Source organism: Quercus suber, unplaced genomic scaffold (assembly GCF_002906115.3).
Source record: "Quercus suber isolate HL8 unplaced genomic scaffold, Cork oak 2.0 scaffold_3B, whole genome shotgun sequence".
Lineage (NCBI taxonomy): Eukaryota > Viridiplantae > Streptophyta > Magnoliopsida > Fagales > Fagaceae > Quercus > Quercus suber.
Window position 1 is genome coordinate 2683895 of NW_027071805.1, and position 26847 is coordinate 2710741.

Below are 26847 nucleotides of genomic sequence, written 5' to 3' on the forward strand. Positions count from 1 at the left end.
AAGCGGAGGAGTAAGCTAGGATAAGCTGTCACCTCTACACTAAATGCGCTCACCTAACCCCCTGGCCGCACTAATGGAGATGTGACCTTAGGACAGGGCAGCCTTGGTTGTTGCAACTCACACAAGCGCTGGTAAAGCGGCTAATGGGACGGCCAGTCAAAAGAGAGGGGTATGGATGATCAACAAATGGAAGAGAGAGGTTGTGAAAAAACGGCTATATAAAGGGAAGAAACAGATCAGCTAAAAGGGGCTTTTTTCCCTGGACGATCCTCGGGGAGAAAGGGAGAGACCACTGTCAAGCTCCTCGGACCGGTTCCGAGGGCATACCTTGGAGGGTAATCTTGGTCTGCCAGCCTTCGATGGAGGTGAATGCCACATTAGGCGTTGTCCGCTTGTTAGGGCCTAGTTCTTGAACCCGCTCTCTATAAATTCATTGTACTGGGCTAGCTGGGCTTAAGTTCACTCTCTCAATAATAAAAGTGCTCAAACCCGGTCCCTACAGCATCTATAGTAGTAGAAGTGGGAAATATGTGCAATTAAAGTTATTTATGATGATCAGACATCAAGAGAATATCTTAAAGCAATTGACCAGATATTTTTCATCTGTTAGTCAGCTTTCACTTCCAAATATGTTTTGATCCTATGGAAGTGAATTGGTAAAAGTTGATCTCATAATAGCCAATAGATATGCACATGCACAGTAATATAGATAATTGAGAGAGAGAGAGAGAGAGAGAGAGAGAGAGAGAGAGAGAGAGAGAGAGAGAGTGAAGGACTTTTCATCTTCAAATCTATGTAACATGTGAAAATTGGATCCCTCATTAGTAAGGCGGCAAAATCAACTCAAACCCATTTGTCCATCCACTTAAATGAGACTCAAACTCACCCAGTTATTAATTGGGTTAAATGGTATTAACTCAATTAAACCCAATCCCAATTATGATCAAAGTATTATTTCTACAAATTACCAAAGTCTAAAATACCCTAAAACCACTAAAATTACCAAAATACTCCTAAAACCCTAAAAAAAAAAGGACCAAAATACCTCCTAAACCTAAAAATTACCAAAATAGCCCTAAAAAATGACCAAAATTCCCTTGGAACCTAAAAATTGACCAAAATACCCCCTAAACCTAAAAAATGATGGAATTCCCCCCCTCCTAAACCTAAAAAATTACCAAAAGACCCTTGAAACCTAAAGAATGATTGAAATACCCCAAAACCTAAAAATTGACCAAAATACCCCTAAACATAAAAATAACTAAAATACCCCAAAAACGTAAAAAATGACTAAAGTACCCCATAAACCTAGAAAATGACCAAAATACACTCGAAACCTAAAAATCACCAAAACACCCCCTAAACCTAAAAAATGATTGAAATACTCCCAAAACCTAAAGACCAAAATACCCCCCCCCCAAACCTAAAAAATGACCAAAATAACCCCAAAACCTAAAAATTGACCAAAATACCCCCCTAAAACTAAAAAATGACCAAAATACCCCATAAACTTAAAAAATGATCAAAATACCCTTAAAACCTAAAAATTATTCAAAAATACCTTAGAAACCTAAAAATTGATTGAAATACCCCCAAAACCTAAATATGACCAAAATAACCCATAAATCTAAAAAATCACCAAAATATCCCCGGAAGCTAAAAATTGACTAAAATACCCCGAAACCTATAAAATGACAAAAATGCCCCTTAAACCTAAAAAATGACCAAAATCCCCCCTAAAACTAAACAATGACCAAAATACTCCTTAAACAAAAAAATGACCAAAATACCCCCAAATCTAAAAAGTGACTAAAATACTCCCGAAACCTAAAGAATAACTGAAATATCCCCAAAACCTAGAAATTACTGAAATAGTCCCAAAATCTAAAAATTAATGAAACACCCCTAAAACCTAAAAAATTAGTGATATTCCCTCGAAACCTACAAAATGACTGAAATACTCTTAAAAAATTTAATTTGAAGAAAATACCCTTGAAGCATCCAAAATACCGCAAACCCCTATTTTGGTTATTTTAGAGGGTTCGGGTGTATTTTGTCCATCTTATAGGATTAGTGGTATTTTGGTCATTTTAGATATTTTGAAGGGGTATTTTGGTAATTTTTAGTTTTCAGGAGTATTTTGATTAGTTTTTAGGTTTTAGAGGCATTTCGGTCATTTTAAGGTTTTGGGGGTATTTTGGTCATTTTTAGGTTTCATGAGTATTTCGATCAATTTTTAGGTTTAGCGGCTATTTTGGTCAATTTTTACGTTTCAGAGGTATTTTGGTAATTTTTTAGAATTCAGGGGTATGTTGGTCAATTTATAGGTTTCAGGGGGTATTTTGGTCATTTTCAAGATTTAGGGGGTATTTTGGTCATTTTCAAGTTTTATGGGGTATTTTGTTCTTTTTTTTTTTAGTTTCGGGGTTGTCGAGGGTTTTTTTACGTTTCTTATACCTTAGACACGCGTCTTAATGTTATTGGACAACGCTTAATCTAGGCTTTTTCTAAGAAGGAAGTTGGGTTTTAGTGCTTTGCAGAATGGGCTCCAAAGTACCATTCTGCCACTGCCAGTTGGGTCTGGGCTTATCCTTTGTTTCTGCCGTAGAATGAACTTTTCTTCAGTTTCTGCCATAGGACTAACTTTTTTGTCGTGCAATAAAGCTTTTTGCTATGCAATTTAACCTTCTACTGTGCAATAAAGATTTCTGCTGTGCAGTAAAACCTTTCTGCAATGTGAATGACCTACTCTTCATTTTTTACTGCAGAAATACTTTTCTACTTTCTACACATAAACAAATCTAAAACCCAAAGAAAATACCCATCAAGCAAATGTTAGTTACATGGGTTAGCATATTCTCAAATATGTACATACATATATTTGCATATGTACTTATACGTATTCACATATACATATATAAAATATATTTTGCAGAACATGAGATACAATGAATACATGTGCTTATGGCAGAATAATATTAGTCCGTTTCAAGAGTAAAACACGTAATAACAAAGAAATAAGAAAACTTTAGCAGAAAAGGTTTAGTTAGTATGATAGCTAATACGGTAAAAATAATAAAAAGGTGCTAAATCAGAATAACTAGTACAGCAAGTAAAGAAACCATGGCAGGACAATTGATGTAGCAAACGTGATAAAAACGTGTTACAGTAGAATGACTAAATACAGCAGATATAAGTTCTAACGAGTGAAATCAAATATATTTGTAATCGAAATCAAATATTGAATCTTCTCATAGAATAAGTAAACCAAGAAGGAACTCAAACCCGAACTTGAACAATCTTGTCATAAGCTTTTGCTATCAAAGTTGTGTATTTTGGAGAATATGCCTAAATGGCTACTGACTACTACTTCTGTGGGACTTCAAAGAGTGGTTTTACTAAGAGGGAGGAAAAAGATGGTCTATTGATGCATGCTCCTATTCCTGCTGTGTTTTCTCTCTTCTTTTTACCACTTTCTTTCTTTCTTTCTTTTCGTTCTTTTTACTCTTAGTTTTTTACTACTCTTTTACAGTGGGTTGTTCCCCCTTTGGTCTTTCCTTTTCTTCGGTCCCTCTCTCTAGGTGCTTCTCTCTCTCTAAGTGCCTCCCTTAGGTGTTTACTGCTCTTTTACAATAGGTTCCTCCCTCCCCCCTAGGTGCTTCCCCCCTTCATCCATGGCTATCTCTTCCTTTTATAAGGAGCTAATTCAATGGGATTTCTCCTTTTTACCTCTAGGGTTTCACCAACTATTTTTGGTTTGTTGTGGGCGTCCCTTGAGGACTACCCAACAACCCATTGGTTGCTCGACCACTACCACTGCTCAGTACAAATTTGCTGCACCATTACTCATTTCGTGACAAAATTAAATTTTATTTGTTCTTGCTGTATACCTCTACCTTTAGGTTCAAATGGATAAAGATCGGGCTACCTTACCATCTACCTCTATGGCATGCATCAAATGGTCTCAACCATTTACTACTTCTTTTAGGTAAGATACCATCCTAGTAAGGTATATTCCCAAAAGAAGTTGTATGTTTTTAGACCCTTTAAACACAAACAGATTAACCTAGTTATTTAGCCAAGTAATTAACTTAGGTAAATTATTCAGATCTGGGTTAACACAAATAAATCATATCATTGAAACAATGCGAAAAATAAAGAATACAACGATATGATAACCTAGGAAAACCAAATCGGTAAAAAACCTGGGGAGGATTTAACCTAGCTATTTTAAAGGTAAAACAGATCCACTATGAAAGAATTGAAATTTTACAATAGCGACTTAGACCACTAACATCCTATTGCTACCTCTGTAGAAAACTTACTATCACGACCATGTGACAGCTCCGAGTCCACAAACTACTTCTTTCTTGGATTCACAGCAACCATAAGTACTCCCATTTGTGTTTTTCTTTAAGCTCCTTATGCAACAACTGAAGCATTCACCAAGCTCTCGACATCAATCTTGAGATTGGAAACTCTAAGTATGTATGAAGAGAAACACCTTTAGATCTTACAAGAGATTCATACACACAGCATAAACAACAACTTTAGAGAGTTTTTGGGTACAAAACCCTAGATCTATAAAAGAGGCACACAGTGTACTCTAATCTCTCTAAAAAACTTATAAAAACGTTCTTAGGGTTTCCTTTATATACTAGGAGTGTTTTACTTGAAACCTAATACGTTTAGTAGAGTTTGGGCTGAATTGGAATTCTGCAGAAAAATAAATTTGCACATGGTTCGATCGATCGAGTCTAATTTTCGATCGATCGAGCCTTGTAGATTTAGCCCAATAAATTTTGCAATCATTCGATTCCAATTTTACAAATAAACATACTTTGAGCAAGCCTAAACCTAGACTAAATATTTTGATCATGGTTTGCCAACATAATACAAATTAAAGTTCTAGTACATTAGTTCCTAAAGTCTTAGAACCTAACAAACTCCCCCTTTGGTAATCCGTGACAAAGCACATCACAAACATGAAATGCTCAAAGTTACAAACAGTCCAAATACAGTTCAACCTAACTACTATCTATTGATTGCTAGTATAGACAGTAGCCATGACTGAATTAACCTGTATATTCCTAAAACACTTAACAAACACATAAATGTATTTGTGGAAAATACAAGTAAAACAAAAGAAAAAAACTAAAGCAAATAAAAAATATGCAAACTAACTCTCCCCCTAAGTTAGATACAAAAAAAAATAAAAATAAAAAATAAAAAATTTTATTTTCTCCCCCTTTCAAATACAATTTGATCTTCCCCTAAACAAAGCATTTTAAAAACCTTTTTAAATAGGATTCCCACATTTCATCTATTTCTCTCCCTTTTTGTCACGTATTGACGAAGACAACTCAAACAAAGAGTAAATAGAAAACATACGCAACAAAAGTCAAGACAAATAGAGAATCAAGGAAACAAATGAATCCAACTCTAAAAAGAATAGAGGCACCTCCCCCTATGAAGAGCCACAACTCCCCCTATGAATAACAAAGGTTAAAAACAAGCTTCTCCCCTATAAAAATAGGAAAACCAAAACAAGTTTTGGGAAAAACAGTTTTGGGGAAAATGTAGGAGGTGGGGATAAATAAAAAGACACAAACCAAACTTAAAAACTAAGTTGAGGACACACATGAAAAAATTATTCTCTAAAAAAAAAGGAGACATATGTCTACAAAACTACAAGACGGATACAAAAAAATAATGCAATGCATGTGAATCCTAAACATAAATGATACATGAAAAAAATTTGGTCAAAAACTTAGAAACTGAAAATTTTCTAGTTTCGATCGATCAAGCATCGATTGAATACCAATTGAGCTAGGCAGATTCAAACCAAAAATTTTATCGCAATTTCGATCGGTCGAGAGTCAGATTCGATTGATTAAAATTTGGAAAAAAAAAAAGAGATTTTTAAAAAGCAGAGCAATTTTATACAGAAACTCCTCAAGGTATAGTATTTCATGAATAAAATACATGAGTATGGGATTAAAAGTTTTTCAAAAACACTTGAATTCAATCAAAATCTTCAAAAAACGAGTTTTTCAACCAATTTGTCTCCAAAACTCAAACATTAAACACATTTTGCATCAAAATCAAGGAACATATAATCTTGGATGGCCAAAACAAATTTACACACAATATCATGTACCAAGTTTAGCAAAGAGTAACTTGTGTAGTGTGTGCAACTAGCAATAGTATGAGATACATGTGAGGTGATATGTGGATAAAATCAATCACAATCTTTACAAAATTCATCACATAAGTTTGAAAAAGACTACCATATAAAGAGTTACATCATATAATTCCCACATCTCTTAGAAAATAAGCTTGCAATCATGTAAGTTTCTTGTTTTGCCTCATAATGTACACACCAATTTTATTTCATTGTGAATATATTTGATTAGCCTGATAATGTACATACCAATTTTATTATTAATCCGAGTCTACACCTTATGTTTTTTTTTTGTATATGTGCTACACTTTCTCGAGCACAAAATTTTATGATATGCACTAAGGTGTTCATGATTGGTTAGTAAACAGTAGTGAGATGATTATTTGTGCCTTTTTCATTAAGTTCAAGTCCAACAATCAAAGACATGTGACTTTAAGATCAAGATCAAGTGATCAAAAACTATAAACAACTTCCACACAACATGCACTACATAGCTAAAATTAGAGAAGTGCAGTAAAATAAGCTTATCCAAGCTAAATAAGGTAGACAAACATGTTATGTAAAGATAATATGGCCAGGTTTAATTGCAAATCCAAGATATATAACACAAAATAAATAACAATCTTTTTGGTTTAACACAAATTTTATGATAAAAAATAAAAAGCACACATTATGCTAAATGATTAAAAATGCAAATGCAATGCATGACTGTGCTTAACTAAGCTATAGAGGGTACACAAACAAGAAATATTAATTTCTTAATTAACTCTTGAGTACATGTACAAACTAGTACTTACACAAAATCAAAAAAAAAAAAAAAAACTTAGCACTTATATAACACATACTATTCAAGTTTCTCCACTATGTCAAGCATGATCTAAATCAAGAGAGAGATATTATAACTCATGTAATTCTCAAAACAAATAAAACAAGACACAAAAATAAAATATTTTTGTTTTTTTGAAAATTTTCAATGTTTTTGGATTAAAAAAAAAAAAACAAAATAAAACAACCTAAGAAAATAAAACAACCAAAACCTAAAAGAAATCATGCCCACAATTAATTGAAAAAAATTAAATCAAGGACAAGTAAACAACACTCACCTTAGAGAATCTTTTCTCATCCATATAGCACGAGTCTTTGGCTTTGTAGGTGAAAATCCATAAGAAGCTGAGAGATTACACCAATCTTTTGAGAAAGACTGAAATCCTACAAATTCCTTTCATAAGCCAACAAGCTTAAATTTTTCAAAAGAATATGAAACAATTTATATAAACTTCTGGCAAGAGAAATATCATCACATATCCTAGATTGTAATACAAAATGTTTAAATTTCAATTTATGACAATTAAGACGAATGTGACTGGAGACACCATAATAGTGAGAAACATGAGCAAATTTAGGAACATCAATATTCCCAACAACAATCTAGTCTTAAAATTTGGCTTTTACCTCAACAAAGAACAATTTGGTCTAATATAAACAACAACACCACAAAGGTAACAGGTAGGCACAAAAACAGATTTATTATGCTCTCTAACAGTAGGTTTAGACATAGGTTTAGAAATTTCAGTGTCTATATCAGAACTTTTACCTTTGGGTAACCTAGAAAAATAAGCTTTTTCTTTATTATTCCACTTGAAAGGAGGGATATAAACTTTCTCAGTTTTAGGCTTAAGAGAAATAGAAACACTTTTGTTATCAACAGTAGGCTTGGTACTAATCAAATTTTCAATTTTAACTTTAGATTTAACTAACTTTTTTTCCAAGCTTTTTATTTTCTCATCTTGAGAGGAAATTTATTTTCTCAAAAATTCATTCTTTTTATTAGATTCATCTAATCTAACAACCAATTCCTCTTTTTCAAGGTTAGCCAATTTTAACTTTTCCTTGAATTTCTTAGCAATTTTCATAGATTTCAATAATTCCTTATGGAGACAGAAACAACAGTGTCCTTTTTATTCAAATCATTACAATAAAAAACAATAAGACACTTAAAATTATCCATGATAACAGGGATCAAGGATTAACTCTTAGATCAAAAGATCTAAACACAAGAGCTAACCTACTGTGATACCACTTATACGTTTTTAGACCCCTTAAACACAAACAGATTAACCTAGTTATTTAGCCAAGTGATTAACTTAGGTAAATTATTCAAATCTAAGTTAACACAAATAAATCATATCATTGAAATAGTGGAGAAAATAAAGAACACAACGATAAGATAACCAAGAAAAACCAATCCGGTAAAAAACCTGGGGAGGATTTAACTTAGCTATCCTCAAGGAAAAACAGATCCACTATGAAAGAATTAAAGTTTTACAATAGCAACTTAGACCACTAACATCCTACTGCTACATCGAGTAGAAAACTTACTACCACGACCACGTGACAGCTCCGAGTCCACAGACTACTTCTTTCTTGGATTCACAGCAACCACAAGTACTCCCACTTGTGTTTTTCTTTAAGCTCCTTATGCAGCAATTGAAGCGATCACCAAGCTCTCGACATCAATCTTGAGATTGGAAACCCTAAGTATGTATAAAGGCAAACACCTCTAGATCTCACAAGAGATTCATACACACAGCATAAACAACAACTTTAGAGAGCTTTTGAGTACAAAACCCTAGATCTATAAAAAGAGGAACACAATGCACTCTAATTTCTCTAAAAAACTTATAAAAATGTTCTTAGGGTTTCCCTTATATACTAAGAGTGTTTTATTTGAAACCCAATACGTTTAGTAGAGTTTGGGCTGAATTGGAATTTTGTAAAAAAATAAATCTGCACGTGGTTTGATCGATCGAACCTTGCAGATTTAGTCCAATAAATTCTACAATCACTCGATTCCAATTTTACAAATAAACATACTTTGAGCAAGTCTAAACCTAAACTAAATGTTTTGATCATGGTTTGTCAACATAATACAAATTAAAGTTCTAATACATTAGTTCCTAAAGTCTTAGAATCGAACAGAAGTCACGGCTGGAAACCAAAATATAGACCCCTTTTCCCCCCACCACTAAACTACACCTTCTAAATCCCCTGATTGTAGGCCCACCTCCCTTGTATTGGATGGGTTTAAGTTGGTGGTGCTCCGACCCTTCTATGTTTGCTCCACTATCTTTTGCTTTTGTTTTCTTTCGTTCCCATGTCGTTTTTGTCATAGCAGATTAGCTTTGTTTCGTTCTGCTATGTGTCTTTGCCTTATTTTTTTCATGCGTTTCCTGTTGTGGTTGTCATTTCCTTTGGTTTGGCTTTTCTTTCTTTCATGCAATTCTTGCTACTGACACTTTCTGCTGTTCTTTGTTTCTTTTCATTGTGCTTCTTCATATTAGCTTTTACGCCTATCTTTTTATGCAAAAGGATTTGGGCCTTTGTGGGCCAAATAATGTTGACTGGATCAAAAGAGTCTTGGACCCAATTTGTCTTTATTTACTGAGGCCATTTTGCTGGAGAACTATATTCTGCGGCAAAGCTGTATTCTGTTGCAAATTGCTTTCCCTTACATTTCTTTATTTGGACCTCTCTTATTCTTTAGTCTTCTTAGTGGGCCTTTGGGCTTTGCTTTTCATTGGGCTTTCCTTCGTATGGGCTTTTGGGTGCGGATTTACAAAAAATGGGCATCAATAGGAGTATTTTAGTCATTTTTTGGGTTTCAGTGGCATTTTGGTCAATTTTTAAGTTTTGGTGATATTTCAGTCATTTTTTAGATTTTAAGGGTATTTTGGTCATTTTAGTGGTTTTTTTTAAAGGATATTTGGTATTTTTTAGGTTTAGGGGGTATATTGGTAAATTTAAAGGATTTTATGAGTATTTTGGCCATTTTCAAGTTTATTGGCATTTTGGTAATTCTGATTATTGGATAATTGGGTGGGTTGGGATTTACTAATAATAACTGGGTTGGGTTGGGTTGGGTTGGATTTGTGTTAGAAGTAATTAGTTAAATGGGTAATAAATGAATAAATAGGTTTTATATACTCACCTCAATTATGTCCACTCCAAACTCACCCACACTCACGCATTTGACACCCCTAGTTTTTGTGTAGATTTTATTTTACTAAATGGTAAATGCATGAGATTGGAAATAGGGCTTATTTTATATTTCTTCATTGTCACTTGTGGTGGCGGCTTGTTTGGTTATTACTAATATCTTTTATTCTTGCCTTTTAGCTGTGCTTTGTTCGGTATTGGAATTTGTGCTGGTGGGTTTTTTGTGTAGATTTTATTTTAATAGATGTTTTAGTGTTTTTGATCCGCAAAAATGGTAAATGCTTGAGATTGGAAATAATTTTTGTTTTGTGTTTCTTTGAAATCTCAACCGCAAATGTATTTCTTCATTGTGCATTGTGCTGGCAGCTTATTGGGAATATCTTTTATCATTCCCATTTTATGGTCTACTGGGTTGTTTTCACTTTCCGTGTTGAATTTTGTAGCTTCTTTCAGTTTACATTAATTTGGAATCCTTTTTGGAACATGTAGGAACTGATGATTTGATCACCATGATTATTATAGACTAAGTGGACCAGGGAAGAGGATGAGAAACTGCTCAAGCTTGCTAAACTCATGCCCACCCAATGGAGGACAATTGTACCAATTGTTGGGTGTACTCCATCGCACCGCCTTGAGCAGTATGAGAAACTTCATGATGCAGCCTGTGCTAAGGATGAGAACTATGAACCGGGTGATGACCCTTGAAAATTGCGTCCTGGAGAGATTGACCCGAACCCTGAGTCGAAGGCTGCAAGTCCTGATCCTGTTGATATCGATAAGGATGAGAAGGAAATGCTTTCCGAGGCACGAGCTCGGTTAGCCAATACTAAGGGTAAGAAGGCAAAGAAGAAAGCCAAGCAGAAACAGCTTGAGGAGGCCAGGAGAATTGCTTCTCTACAGAAACGGAGAGACCTGAAGGCTGCTGGAATTGATAACAGGCACGGGGAATAGATTATAATGCTGAGATTCCCTTTGAGAAAAAGCCTCCTCCAGGCTTTTTTGATGTTACTAATTGTCACGCCTCAAATCCAAGTAAAAGTTAGGCACATGACAACAGTCACATACTTATAAAGTTTACATAATATAAGTGTGTAAGGCCCTTTTAACAAATAAAAAATATCCTCAAGAAAATTTAAAATATTCTTAATAAAACAATTCTCAAAAGATCTCCAAATAATAATCTTCCAACGTCAAATAAAAATAAATAAACTAAATCCTTTAAATCCAAAGGACAACACAAAATGTAATCTTAAACATAAAAGTTCAAATCTTATTCCATTGATTTCCTAATGTCACTAATGCACACATCCCAGCAGAAGCTCAAACATATGCTACTCTTCCTTATCAAAATCTGAAAGGAGAAATAGGGGGGGTGAGCTGACAACTCAATAAGTAACCAAAATCCGAATAAGTTCTATCCAGCAATAGATTTGTAAAGTAATAAGATGCAATATGAGTCTTCAAAAGTTATGATATGGTATGGGTTTTAAAAAAATAGTTAAAGAAGTTTCATAATCTTAAAATAGTATGTTGCAAATAGATCACATACTTTAATCTTACAAATATATCATAGATGGTTTACAAAGTAGTCAGTTTTTCATATATCAAAAGCTATAACTTACAATAGGTTCCAAAAATACATAATCAGTTTAAATGACTCAAATAGTTAAATATTCAAATGTAATTCATATTCTTAATAATCTTATAACTATGGTCACGCTACTTTCCCGTGACTAGGCATCAGAGTACCAAGGAATAATCCTCATTGTCAAAGTACCAATGAATAACCTTCATTGGTTCGGATATTAGAATACCAATGAATAACCCTAATTAGTTTGGGTATCAAAGTACCAATGAATAACCCTCATTGGTTTGGGTATCAGAATCAATTCATAGTCAAATTGTCCATAAAAATATATCTTATTCAAATACATATGTACATAATCATATTTTCAATCTCAAATCTATTTGTGATATTTCTCTATATTCTTGACTTTAAATCAATATAGCAAAAAAACAAATAAATAAAATAAATCTTATATTTAATGCTCATATGTATTTGTGAAAATTATTTATTCTTTACTTTGAATAAGTATAGCTAAAACAATTAAATAAAATACATCATATTTTCAGTAATCAGATATATCTATGATAATTCTTTACTTGAAATCAGTAATACAATAAAAATAAAATTGTAACAACTGTAAACAATTTTCAGTAGCTAGAATTACGCAAAAATAAAACCAATTAGGATAAGATTACTTACCTCAATTAGCTCACCACAAAGAACTTCTTCTTAGCACTTTCTCTAAAATCCTCAGATCTCACCTAATAATTTATAAGCACACTTTACTCAATAATTAAATAATCCAAAAAAAACTTATAACTATACCCAATCAGAAAAAAAACTACTAAAAATATCTCATAATTGTCAGCTCATCTCACACCAAAATTCCACCTAATCATAATATTTTATATATATATATATATTCTGCCACCACTTATGCCTTACAAGATCAGGCTAGCACCTAGGAGTAGTACTATGTCATTCTATGAATGACAAGGACGTGTACTACACTTCATTCATTTTTTTTTTTTTTTTTTCAATTCCATCAATTCGGCACAGTTTCTTAAACAACCAAACTGTGCAGAAATTTAACCGCAGACTCTTCACGCCTAAAATTTGCCACTTCAGCTATGCTTATCACAACAAAGCGTGAATTTATACATTCTTAGGGGGTGTTTGGTAGAGTAGTTTAAAAATTGTTGTTTATTGTTTTTTGAAATACGTATGGGTGAAAAAGTGTATTGAAATGCGTAAAATGCTGTTTAAAAACTAAAAAATGTTGTTTAAAATGCACAACCAAACAGGGCCTTAATAGCTGAGCACAAAAAATCTGCAGGCAGTAGTGTCCAATTCACAGAAATATAAATCTAAACTTTTCTTTGTTTGCATCATTAAAACTCTTGAATAAATAAATAATTTCACTACTAGTCAAAATACCCATATAAATAAAATACTCTAATTCTAAATAAAGTTTAGATTTGACAAGCAGAGATTTTTAGGTTCTTACCTCGATTGTGCAGTCAAATTTTTTTTACTTCATTATTTTGGGTAGTCTCCTCTCTCAGAACATCTGTTAATATACGTTGACTTAAAATTAGACTATATAAACTAGGGTTTCAACCTTATTTTCTAAAAACTCCTTAGTAATATTAATTATAAAAGTTGACCCCATAAACAAATTTACTTAAATACCCCTCCTTTTATTTTTTATTTTTTTCCGGGTATTACATTCTCCCCCCCCTTAAAAGAAGTTTAGTCCTCTAAACTTGACATACTTGAGTCCTCAAAAAGATAAGGGTATTTCTTCTTCATTTCATCTTCTAACTCCCATGTAGCCTCTCTCACAGATTGGTTCCTCCATTGAACCTTGACATAATGTATGGTACGACGCTTCAACTCTTGTTCCTTCTTGTCCACAATTTTAACTGGTTGCTCTTCATAAGTTAAATCATCTCTTAATTTTAGAGGCTCATAATCTACTACATGACTGGGGTCTGGAACATATTTCCTCAACATAGAGACATGGAAAACATTATGTACCCCTGATAAAGAAGGTGGTAAGGCAAGCCTATAAGCAACTTTACCCATCCTCTCCAAGACTTCAAAAGGTCCTACAAAACGAGGGCTCAACTTACCTCAAAAACAAAATCTCATAACTCCTTTAGTAGGTGAAATCCTCAAGAACACATGATCACCCACTTGGAACTCTAATTTCCTTCTTCTAACATATGCATAACTCTTCTGCCTACTCTGAGCCGTTTGGAGCCGCTCTTTAATCACTTGAATTTTATCTACTATTTGTTGTACAATCTCAGGACCCAACAATCTTCTTTCTCCAACATCATCCCAACATATAGGGGACCTACACTTCCTACCATACAAAGCCTCATATGGTGTTGCTTTAATACTTGTTTGGTAGCTATTATTATATGCAAACTCCACCAAAGGTAGATGTTCATCCCATGAACCTTTGAAATCAATCACATAAGCTCTTAGCATATCTTCCAATGTTTGTATAGTTCTTTCTGAAAGTCCATCTATTTGAGGGTGAAAGGCTGTGCTAAACTTCAAGTTAGTACCCATTGCCTTATGCACGCTCTCCCAAAATTGAGACACAAATCTTCGGTCTCTATCAGACACAATGGATGCAAGTGCACCATGCAATCTCACTATTTCATTAATATACAACCTAGCTAACCTTTCGAGTGAGAAATCCACCTAATGGCCAAAAAGTTTGCAGATCTTGTCAACCGATCCACAATCACCCAAATAGCATCTTTACCAGTAGAGGTTCTAGGCAGCCCCGTAACAAAGTCCACAGTAATGTCCTTCCACTTCCATTCTGGAATGGGAAGAGGTTGCAAAAATCCAGCTGCTCTTTGATGCTCCATCTTGACTTGTTGACACACTAGACATTGAGCAACATATTGAGCAATCTCCCTCTTCATGTTGTTCCACCAAAAAATCTCTCTTAAGTCCGGATACATCTTAGTGCCTTCTGGGTGTATCGTGTAACTCATGTTACGTGCCTCCTTTAGAAATTCTGCCTTAAGGTCTGGATCATTTGGTACACAAAGCCGATTACCAAACCTCAAGGATCCATCCTCATGAATGCAAAACTCAAATTGAGAGCCTAGATTTATCAAATCTCTTATCTTCTGCAACTGTGGATCATTACTTTGTGCAATCTTTATCCTTTCAATCAAGGTAGGTTGAACTCTAAGGTTTGCCAGATGTGCCTTTACTTCATGAAACCGTACTTCTATCCTCATTTTCCTCAAATTTTCCAGGATGTGTTTTTGTGTAGTCAACAATGCTACCAAATTTCCTGCTAACTTCCTACTTAAGGCATCAGCTACCACATTGGCTTTTCCAGGATGGTAACTAATAATCAAGTCATAGTCCTTTAATAGCTCCAACCATCTTCTTTGTCTCAGTTCAACTCTTTTTGAGTAAAAAGGTACTTGAGGCTCTTGTGGTCAGTGAATATCTCACACTGTTCTCCACACAAATAGTGCCTCCAAACTTTTAGAGCAAAAACCACCACAGCTAACTCCAAGTCATGTGTTGGATAATTTTGCTCATAAGGCTTCGACTGTCTAGAGGCATAAGCCACTACCTTCCCATGCTGTATAAGAACACACCCCAAGCTTTCCTAGAGGCATCACTATAAATGGTGAAACCTCCACTACCTGAAGGTATGGTGAGAATGGGTGCTGACACCAACCTTCTCTTCAATTCTTGGAAGCTTTCTTCACACTTTCCGGTCCACTCAAACTTAGCTCCCTTTTGGGTCAAGCGAGTCAAAGGCATGGCTAAGTGAGAAAATCCGTCAACAAACCTCCTGTAATAACCAGTTAGTCCCAAAAAGCTACGAACCTCTATCACACTGTTCGGTCTATTCCATTCTACTACTACTTCCACTTTCTTAGGGTCAACAGCAATCCCATCTTTAGATACAACATGCCCAAGGAATGCAACACTGTCTAGCCAAAATTCACATTTTTTAAGCTTTGCATACAACTTCTTCTCCTGCAATAATTGTAGTACAAGCCTCAAGTGATTCTCATGCTCCTCCACACTCTTGGAATATATCAAGATATCATCAATAAAAACCACAACAAATTTATCTAAGAAGGGTTTGAACACCCTATTCATCAAGTCCAAAAAGGCTGCCTGTAACGACCCCGCCCCAACTTTGTAATTATTGTCCGCTTTGGGACCCATACCCCTCACGGTTTTGTTCTTCCCTAGGTTGCACTGGGGAAAAGGCCTCTACACATTGAAGGGAGGTCATTCCTTATAAACACATTTCCATTTGCTTCCCTAAACGATGTGAGATTCCATGGAATGCAAGGACCCTCTTTTTGGGTCATTACAATCCACCCCCCTTACGGGCACACGCGTCCTTGCGTAGAGGCCAGGACACGTGTGGGGCCCACACTTTCACTAGGGCATGGCTCTAATACAATCTGTAACGACTCTGCCCCAACTGTGTAAATATTGTCCGCTTTGGGACCCATACCCCTCACGGTTTTGTTCTTCCTCAGGTTGTGCTGGGGAAAAGGCTTCTACACATTGAAGGGAGGTCATTCCTTATAAACACATTTTTATGTACTTCCTTAGGCGATGTGAGATTCTATGGAATGTAAGACCCCCCTTTTTGGGTCACTACAATCCACCCCCCTTACGAGCACACGCGTCCTCGTGTGTGGGACCCACACTTTCGGCTAGGGCATGGGCATGGATTTGATTTCATCTGTAACGACCCCATCCCAACTGTGTAAATATTGTTCGCTTTAAGACCCATACCCCTCATGGTTTTGTTCTTCCCCAGGTTGTGCTGGAGAAAAGGGCCTCTACACATTGAAGGGAGGTCATTCCATATAAACACATTTTTATGTACTTCCCTAGGCAATGTGGGATTCCATGGAATGCAAGACCCCTCTTTTTGGGGCACTACAATCAACGACCTCGCCCCAATTGTGTAGATATTGTCCATTTTGGGACCCATACCCCTCACGGTTTTGTTCTTCCCCAAGTTGCGCTGGGAAAAAGGCCTCTACACATTGAAGGGAGGTCATTCCTTATAAACACATTTCCATTTGCTTCCCTAGGCGATGTGGGATTTCATGGAATGCAAGACCCCCCTTTTTGGGTCACTACAATCCATCCCCCTTACGGGCGCACGCGTCCTTGCGTAGAGGCCAGGACGCATGTGGGGCCCACACTTTCGCCAGGGCATGGCTCTGATACCATCTGTAACTGCCCCGCCCCAACTGTGTAAATATTGTCCGCTTTAGGACTCATACCCCTCACGGTTTTGTTTTTCCCCAGGTTGCGCTGGGGAAAAGGCCTCTACACATTGAAGGGAGGTTATTCCTTATAAACGCATTTCCATTTCCTTCCTTAGGCGATGTGGGATTCCATGAAATGCAAGACCCCTCCTTTTTGGGTCACTACACTGCCGGTGCATTGGTTAAGCCAAAAGGCATCACCAAAAATTTATAATGACCATATCTTGTACGCAAGGCTGTCTTGGGCACATCAGCAATCTTAATCTTCAATTGATAGTAACCAGAACGAAGGTCAATCTTAAAGAAAACCTGTGCTCCTTGGAATTGATCAAACAAATCCTCTATTATTGGTAAAGGGTATTTATTTTGCACTGTCATCCTATTCAGCTCCCTATAATCAATGCAAAGTTGCATGCTCCCATCCTTTTTCTTTACAAACAACACAGGTGCACCCCAAGGGGAAACACTAGGCCTGATGAAGCATTTGTCAAGCAGCTCTTGCAACTGTGCTTTTAATTCCCTTAACTCTGCAGGTGCCATTCGATATGGGGCTTTAGAAATTGGGTTAGAACCTGGCAGTAGGTCAATAGAAAACTCTATCTCCCTATCTGGTGGTAACCTTGACAAGTCTTCTGGAAACACATCTGGAAACTCTCTCACTACAGGAATGTCCTTCATCTTCAATTCACCTTGTTGTGTCTCTCACAATGGCCAGATATCCTTTACGCCCTTTCTTCATCATACGTCTAACTTGTAAAGCTGAAATCACCCGTGGAGAAGTATATGCCCCACTTCCCATAAAACAGAACTCAATCTCACCAGGTACTTGGAAATTACCTTCTTCCTATGACAATCAACTATGGCATAATGGGCAGCCAACTAATCCATCCCAAAGATTATGTCAAAATCCCGCATCTCCAACATTGTTAGATATGCTAGTAACTCTCTATCTGCTATTTTAACAACACAAGACTTGCAAACACTATCAGTAACTACTACACCCCCAACTGGGGTATCCACACATAATTTAGACTCTATAGGCTCAAATTTAAAATTATGTTTCTTTGCAAAATTAGAAGATATGACGGAGTGAGTGACACCAGGATCAAACAATGCATAAGCATAAGTTGTGGAAACCGAGATAATACCTATTACCACAGCATTAGAAGTATTAGCATCTTGTTGAGTGAGTGCATAAACCCTTCCTTGGATCTTGGGCCTTTGGCTTGCTACCTGATTCTGTCCTATTGTTGGTCTTGGAATGGTCTGAACCTCCTTCCATTAGGGACACTCAGCAATCCTATGACCCCTTTGTCCACATGAGAAACATGCTCCAGTATTCCATTGGCAATCCTTATTTGCATGAGGCCTACCACATCAAGAGCACTTTGGTAGTGCCTTGGTATCAACATGTTGTGTTCCTTGTTTCTTGGCTTGAAAGCTAGAGCTTTGCTCTCCTTGCCTAGGTCTCTTCTTCTGGTTATTATCTCTATCTACTTGAGCCTCATTAAGCCCCATCTCCACTAGTAAAGCCTTACTCACCACCGCCCTAAAGGTGGTCAACTCAAAGGGCACAACTCCTTACTTAATTCGGAACCTTAATTCATATTCAAACCTTTGAGCCTTAGTTTCTTCATCCACCACCATTGTCGGAGCAAATTTGGCTGACCTGGAAAATTTTGCTTCATACTAAGCAACTATCATGTTACCTTGTGTCAACTTCATAAACTCTTTTTCCTTCTGAAAACGGATGCTCTTAGGAAAATATTTCTCATAGAATACAGACTTAAATAGCTCCTAAGTCCAAGGCTCAGTCTCTTGGCCACGTTTGTCTTCTTCCAGCCACCACCAATCATAAGCATCTCCACGCAACATATAGGCTGCATAAGTCACTTTCTCACCCTCAAAGCATTCAAGAACTCTGAATACTTTCTCCATCTCAATGATCCATTTTTCTACTTCCATAGGCTCAGTAGTCCCCTCAAAAGTTGGAGGAGACAACCTCTTGAATTCAATCATCCCACCGTGATGACCACGACGTTGCTCCATCATTCAAGCCAAGTTATCTCCAGTAATGACCTGTTGTTGGACCACTCCAACCAAGGTCTGCATCATCTGGATCATCTTTGGTGGCTGGCCTTGGTCGTGCCTAATGTCTCGGTTCCCATCTTGCTGATTCCTACCTTTGCCAGAGTTGTTGGGAGTGTTCCTAGTATTTTTGTTGCAAGGTGGCATCCAAACCTCTGTTCATTATGCACATAACAAACTAACATGTTATCAAACTTCTAATTTTTTTTTTTTTAAAAAAACATATAAAAAACTCATCTAGTATACATATCATACAACATATCCCCAAATGCCTAATTTCTACCCCTTTCACCATTTAGTTTCACAAATCAATGTCTAAGGATTCAACCTAGAGCTCTGATACCATAAATATTGTCATGCCCCCAACCCAAGTAAAAGCTAGGCACGTGACAACAGTCACACACTTATAAAGTTTACACCTTACAAGTCTGTAAGGCCCTTTAAACAAATAAAAAATATCCTCAAGAAAATTTAAAATATCCTCAATAAAGCAATTCTCAAAAGATCTCCAAATAATAATCTTCCAACATCAAATAAAAATAAATAAACTAAATCCTTTAAATCCAAAGGACAACACAAAAGGTAATCTTAAACATAAAAGTTCAAATCTTATTCCATTGTTTTCCTAACTTCACTCGTGCGCACATCCCAGCGGAAGCCCAAACATATGCTACTCTTCCTGATCAAAATTTGAAAGGAGAAATAAGGGGGTGAGCTGACAACTCAATAAGTAACCAAAATCTGAATAAGTTTTATCCGACAATAGATTTGTAAAGTAATAAGATGTAATATTAGTCTTCAAAAGTTATGATATGGTATAGGTTTTAAAAAAATAGCTAAAGAAGTTTCATAATCTTAAAATAGTACGTTGCAAATAGATCACATACTTTAATCTTACAAATATATCATAGATGGTTAACAAAGTAGTCAATTTTTCATATATCAAAAGCTATAACTTACAATAGGTTCCAAAAATACATAATCAATTTAAATGACTCAAATAGTTAAATATTCAAATGTAATTCATATTCTTAATAATTTTATGACTATGGTTACGCTATATTCCAGTGACTAGGCATCAGAGTACCAATGAATGACCCCCATTGGCTGGGTATCAGAGTACCAATGAATAACCCCTATTGTCAGAGTACCAATGAATAACTCCTATTGGTTCGGGTATTAGAATACCAATGAATAACCTCCATTGGTTTGGGTATCAGACTACCAATGAATAACCCTCATTGGTTCGGGTATCAGAATACCAATGAATAATCCCCATTGGCTGGATATCGGAGTACCAATGAATAACTCCAATTGGTTTGGGTATCAGAATCAATTCATAGTCAAATTGTCCATAAAAATATATCTTATTCAAATACATATGTATAAAATCATATATTCAATCTCAAATCTATTTGTGATATTTCTCTATATTCTTGACTTTAAATCAATATAGCAATAAAAACAAATAAATAAAATAAATCTTACATTCAATGCTCATATGTATTTGTGAAAATTATTTATTCTTTACTTCGAATCAGTATAGCTAAAACAATTAAATAAAATACATCATATATTCAGTAATCAGATATATCTATGATAATTCTTTACTTGAAATCAGTAATACAATAGAAATAAAATTGTAACAACTATAAACAATTTTCAGTAGCTAGAATTACGCAAAAATAAAACTAATTAAGATAAGGTTACTTACCTCAATTAGCTCACCACAAAGAACTTCTCCCTAACACTTTCTCTAAAATCCTTAAATCTCACCTAACAATTTATAAGCACACTTTACTCAATAATAAAAAAATCCAAGAAAAACTTATAACTATACCCGATTAGAAAAAAGACTATTAAAAATATCTCATAATTATCTGCTTTAGGGGTGTGCATGAGTCGGGTTGGGTCGGGTTGAGGGAATTTTTTGACCCAACTCACCATGGTGGGTCAAACAAAATTTAACACAACTCAACCCAACCCATCACATAAGTCTAATCCAACCTAACCCAACCCACATGGGTCGGGTTGGGTCGAGTTGAACCCATGAGTTTGACAAATTTTTATTATTATTATTATTATTAAATATATTATTATTAGTATATATTATATATATTTTAAAATATATAATAATATTATTAGTATATATTATATATGTATATAAAATATATTATATATAAGCACTTATAGTATATAATATTATTATTAGTATATATTAAATTTAAAAAAAAAAAAAAAAAAAAAAATTTATGACCCAACCCAACCTACCAAACCTTAAAAACTAACCCAATCCGACAGGTCGGGTTGGATCATATCAAATTTAAAGGGTCAATAAGTTTTCTGCACACCCCTAATCTACCCGTCTCACACCAAAATTCTACCTAATCATAATATTTTTTATATATATATATATATATATTCTGCCACCACTTATGCCTTACAAGATAAGCCTAGCACCTAGGAGTGGTACTATGTCACTCTAGGAATGACAAGGACGTGTACTACACTTACTTTACAGGTTCCTCCCTCTTCATTCATTTTTTATTTTTTTTTCAATTCCATCAATTCGGCATAGTTTCTTAAACAACCAAACCGTGCAGAAATTTAACCACAGACTCTTCACGCCTAAAATTTACCACTTCAGCTTTGCTTATCACAACAGAGCGTGAATATATATATTCTTAATAGCTGAGCACAAAAAAATCTGCAGGTAGTGGCGTCTAATTGACCGGAATATAAATCTAAACTTTTCTTTGTTTGCATCATTAAAACGTTTGAATAAATAAATAATTTTACTATTAGTCAAAATACTCACGTATAGAAAATATTTTAATTCTAAATAAAATTTAAATTTGACAAGCAGAGATTTTTAGGTTCTTACTTTGATTGTGCAATTAAATATTTTCTACTTCATTATTTTGGATAGTTTTCTTTCTCAAAATATCTGTTAGTATACGCTGACTTAAAATTAGACTATATAAACTAGAGTTTCAACCTTATTTTCTAAAAACCCTTTAGTAATATTAATTATAAAAGTTAACCCATAAACAAATTTACTTAAATACCCTTCTTTTTATTTTTTATTTTTTTCCGGGTATTACACTAATGAAGATGGAGCAGTGGAACCGCCCAAGTTCCCCCGCCACAGTTGAAGAACTTGAAGGGAAAAGAAGAATGGACGTGGAAGCACAATTAAGAAAACAAAACATTGCAAAGAATAAAATTTCAGAGAGGCAGGATGCCCCATCAGCTATATTGCAAGCCAACAAGATGAATGATCCGGAAACAGTTAGGAAGAGGACAAAACTTATGCTTCCTGCACCCCATATTTCGGACCATGAGTTGGAGGAGATTGCAAAGATTGGTTGTGCTAGTTAGTGATCTTGGGGGACTGAGAAACTTATTGAAGGGAGTGGTGCGTGCTCTTCTAGCAAATTATGCCCAGACACCACAGCAGGGAATGACCCCTTTACGAACTCCACAAAAACACCTGCTGGTAAGGGCGATGCAATTATGATGGAAGCATAAAACCTGGCAAGGTTGTGGGAGTCTCAGACACCATTATTAGAAGGAGAGAATCCAAAGTTGCACTCTTTATATTTTTTCAGGGGTCACTCCTAAGAAGAGAGAGATCCTAACACCAAATCCTATGCTGACTCCTTCGGCAACTCCTGGAGGTGCTGGTCTTGCTCCTAGAATTGGCATGACACCATCAAGGGATGTCTATTCTTTTAATATGACCCCAATGGGAACTCCCATCAGTGATGAGCTCCATATTAATGAAGATATGGATATTCATGATAGTGCAAGACTTGATCAAAGAAGACAAGCTGATCTTAGAAGGAACTTACATTCAGGTTTAAGCACTCTTCCACGGCCAAAGAATGATTACCAGATAGTTATGCAACTGGTGCCAGAAGAAAATGAAGAACCAGAGGAAAAGATTGAAGATATGTCTGATAGGATGGCTAGAGAAAACGCTGAGAAAGAGGCACGACAGCAGGCTTTGCTTAGGAAGATATTGAAAGTACTGCAGTGGGAGCTCCCTAGGCCTCCTACTGCTTCGTTGGGTCTAATTAGAAATTCTCTTATTAGAGCAGATGGAGAAAATAGCTCCTTTGTTCCTCCTACTTCTATTGAGCAGGCTGATGAAATGATAAGGAAGGAGCTCTTGACCTTACTAGAACTTGATAATGAAAAGTATTCTCTTAAAAAAAAAATGAACAAGGAGAAAAAGAGAGGGGTCAAGCGCTCTGTGAATGGATCTGTTGTTCCTGAGATAGATGATTTTGAAGAAGAAGAGCTGGAAGAGGTTTGAATTTAATTATGCTGTATCATCAAGGTTCTTGTTTTCATAACTGCTTCTCTAGTTGTCACTTTTGTCTCCTTGTTTTGCGTATTTGACTTTAAATGAAGCACCTTTATTGAGTCAGTGGTACTATCCCATCTTTGAAGTTTTCATTGATGCAGAAATGAAACCATTGCCTTTTTATGTTTGTACCAGTAGAAGTTGAAAAGGATCTAACAGAGGTTTAAGAGATTCTACAATGGTGTTCACACTATGAAGGTAGTGAAAAACAGAGAGCAAAAGAGAAAACTTCAGACAGAGATTAGAGAGAGAGACGAAGAGAAAATTTCTGTAAAAAATGAATTCTTTCTTACTCATTACATGCCAAGTACAGTATATATATATAGCTTACCTGATCTAGTAACAGACTAAGCTAATCCCTAAATTCTAGGGATGGATCCGTATTTTACGGAGGAAGATTAGGAACTAACTAACTAATATTTACCTACCTTAACTGCCCAACTGATCTCAAGAATGCACAGAGTACACGGTGTAAGTGAAGCTCATTCCCCAGAGATGAAAACGCAGTGTTTGTACTAATATTCTAAGTTCTAAATGCAGCGTTTTATTTAAATACATTTATACCATATCATGAGATAAAAACGCCACCGTTTGCTGTAGTGTTGAAAACTAGCCGTTGGGCATTTGACTGGAACTAGCCGTTGGGCATCTCTTGACCAAAACCATTTGTTGATACAATGGTTGTACACTTATTCTTAACAGAAGTGTCTACCATATACACTTGTAAGAAGAATCTTCTAGATATGTGTTCCATGTATCTTGTTGGCATCTCTTAAACATGTATTAATCATCCTTTGGAAGTTTGAGTTGAGAAAAGAAAATAATAGTTAGGAAGAACATAAGATAGATTTATAGTTTGGATGCCAAAACCTGTGTGTCTTGGTATATAAATTATGTGTGCTTGTGAATTATTGTAATACTGATGGGCAAGTTCATTCCTATAGCATCAGTATACTGTAATATTTCTTTTTTGGATTCATCATGGTGACCTATTATCTAGGAAAAGCATCTATAACAATGCTTCTTAGAGTGCTCGATTATACTAAAAAATTGAGTTTATGGACCAATGATTCTTTATAGTTTGTATTCCTTATATCTTCCTCCTTTTTGATATATTTGTTTTTACTCTTGACACTTGTACCATCAGAGAGGATCTAGTTGCAAACTTTTAATATATATTGTTGTTGGCAGGCTGATTCTTTGATAGAGGAAGAGGCCCAATAAGTTCATGTGGCAATGGGGCATGAGGATCAATCCCTTGACGAATTTGTTGAAGCACACAAAACTTATTTAAATGATCTCATGTACTTCCGTACCTATAATGCTTATGGTCTCTCAAGTGTGGCTGAAGAGTGAGAAAGAAGATGGATGGTGATAAAGCTAAGGCAGAGAGACTTAATAAGGTTAAAGTTCTCACACATGATTAGGAGGTGTGCTAGTGCCATTTCTTGAGTACAGTTCTACCTGCCGAATCTTTGTTCTGGACCTTCTGGGCATCATTTTTAATTTTATATTAGTGCCACTTCTTGAGGATTATGTCTTCTTCCTAGAATTTGTTGCTACTTTCATAAGTTTTTATTCTATGGCAAGATTACTTTTATCATGAGAGGAAAAAAATGATGTTGCAGTTTTTCACATCAAATGTGAAATATGGTTTAAATTATAGCGGTTGCATGACATGTCTTCAATAACAAAATTTTGGCAGAAATATGTTTTGACTTGTTTCCTGAATATATTGGAACCTTAACTGTAAATTAACATAAATGCAGATGCATGGGTTTATACTTGCATTGGCATTGCAGACCTTTGTTTCAACAAGCTCTTTTTTGTTTTTTAATCATTATCTGGGGTAGAAATTTCTATCTCAAAATGTGTCTGTTATTTTTTCAACAATGATATGGCAATGGGGGAAAAAGTGAATGTAATTTATTACAATGCTGTGCTAAAACCTATATAAATAATCTTTTAATCAAGATCATGGAAATTTTACCCATTAACAAAATGTAAAATTTGCTTTCAGATCCATTGCTTTTCAGCCATGTTACTTAAGATCAAACTCCATAGGTTACTAAAATATTGGATATTTTGGTTTTTCAGACTCGAGCTAAAACAGTTCTCTGGCCAAAGATCGGGGAAACCTTCAAGCAGATGGACACTGCCACAACGGAGCTTGAATTGTTTTAAAGCTTTACAAAAGCAAGAACAATTAGCAGCTTCACACCGGATAGATAGTATCTGGAAGGAAGTTCCGAAGCAAAAGGAGCTTGAACAAACCTTACAGAGGCGGTATGGGGATCTTGTGGCAGAGCTAGAGAAAATGCAACAAGCACAAAAGCAAGAAGAGATTGCAGCCAAGAATCATGCTCTGGAGTCGTCTAAGGCTGCAGAAGATCAGACTGTTGTGCAGAGCGTAGTGACTGATGAGCCTATTCCCTCTTCAGAAGAGCAGCTTGGAAGCTCTATTCCTTGTAGATCATCTAATGATGAAAATGCAGGCCAGCAAATGGATGTTGAAAAAGAGCATCCTTCTGTGAGCCTAAAACCTGATATGGATGCTGATGGCCAGAAAGAGCACCCTCAACCGTGCATGGATGAAAACTTGCAAAGTAACATGCCTTAAGCAGAGGGAAAGAGCACCACAACACTACAAGGTGCTAGTTTTGAAGGTAATGATATTCAGCTCTCGCATTCGGATAGAGAGCTCTAACGGAGCTCCAGACATGATGCATGTGGAGGAAAATAAGATTGTTATTGACTTTGTTGATGGGGCCTCTGGTGACATATGACTATCGAGGTTACCAAAGAGAATCCACATATTGTGGATCACCAGAATGTATTGGAAGCCAGAAATCTAGTTGGAGTTTTTATCAATCAAGAAGACTAGTCCCAGAAACGGTTGGCAATGATGGTTGTGCTTATGGGGGGTGCCATGTGTGGCCTCAAGTGGGAAAGGGGAGGTCATAATTCAGCTGGGAATAGCATTAACAAAACGCCAAATGTGTTGATGCCGGAGGAGAATTTGCCTTTCCGTTATTGTGATTTTTATTGAGAAACAATCTGGATTTGGCAGATATGAATGCCCACTTCCAAGCAGATTATTGCAGGGTTAGACAGTTGCTGAATTTTGTGGTTCCTATGAACTGATGAAATCTTCAATTGGAGTTTTGTAGCTGAGTGGTAATCTGACCTTTGGTGATGTTCTTTGGTTGTCACAATTTTGCAATTCAGGTTCATACCAGAACTGGAAATCAATTCTGTACTGTTTTGTTCTGTTTAAACACAAACCAAAAATAAGAAAAAAGGACGTGGTTAAAGATCTTATTTTGGTGAATGAGAAGAGCTT

General features: G+C 35.7%; 1 pseudogene; it reads left to right on the top strand.

The window, feature by feature from the left end:
* The first annotated feature begins 3352 nt into the window (after positions 1 to 3352).
* On the top strand, positions 3353 to 26124 carry LOC111992657 (cell division cycle 5-like protein; annotated as a pseudogene).
* The last annotated feature ends 723 nt before the right edge of the window (positions 26125 to 26847 follow it).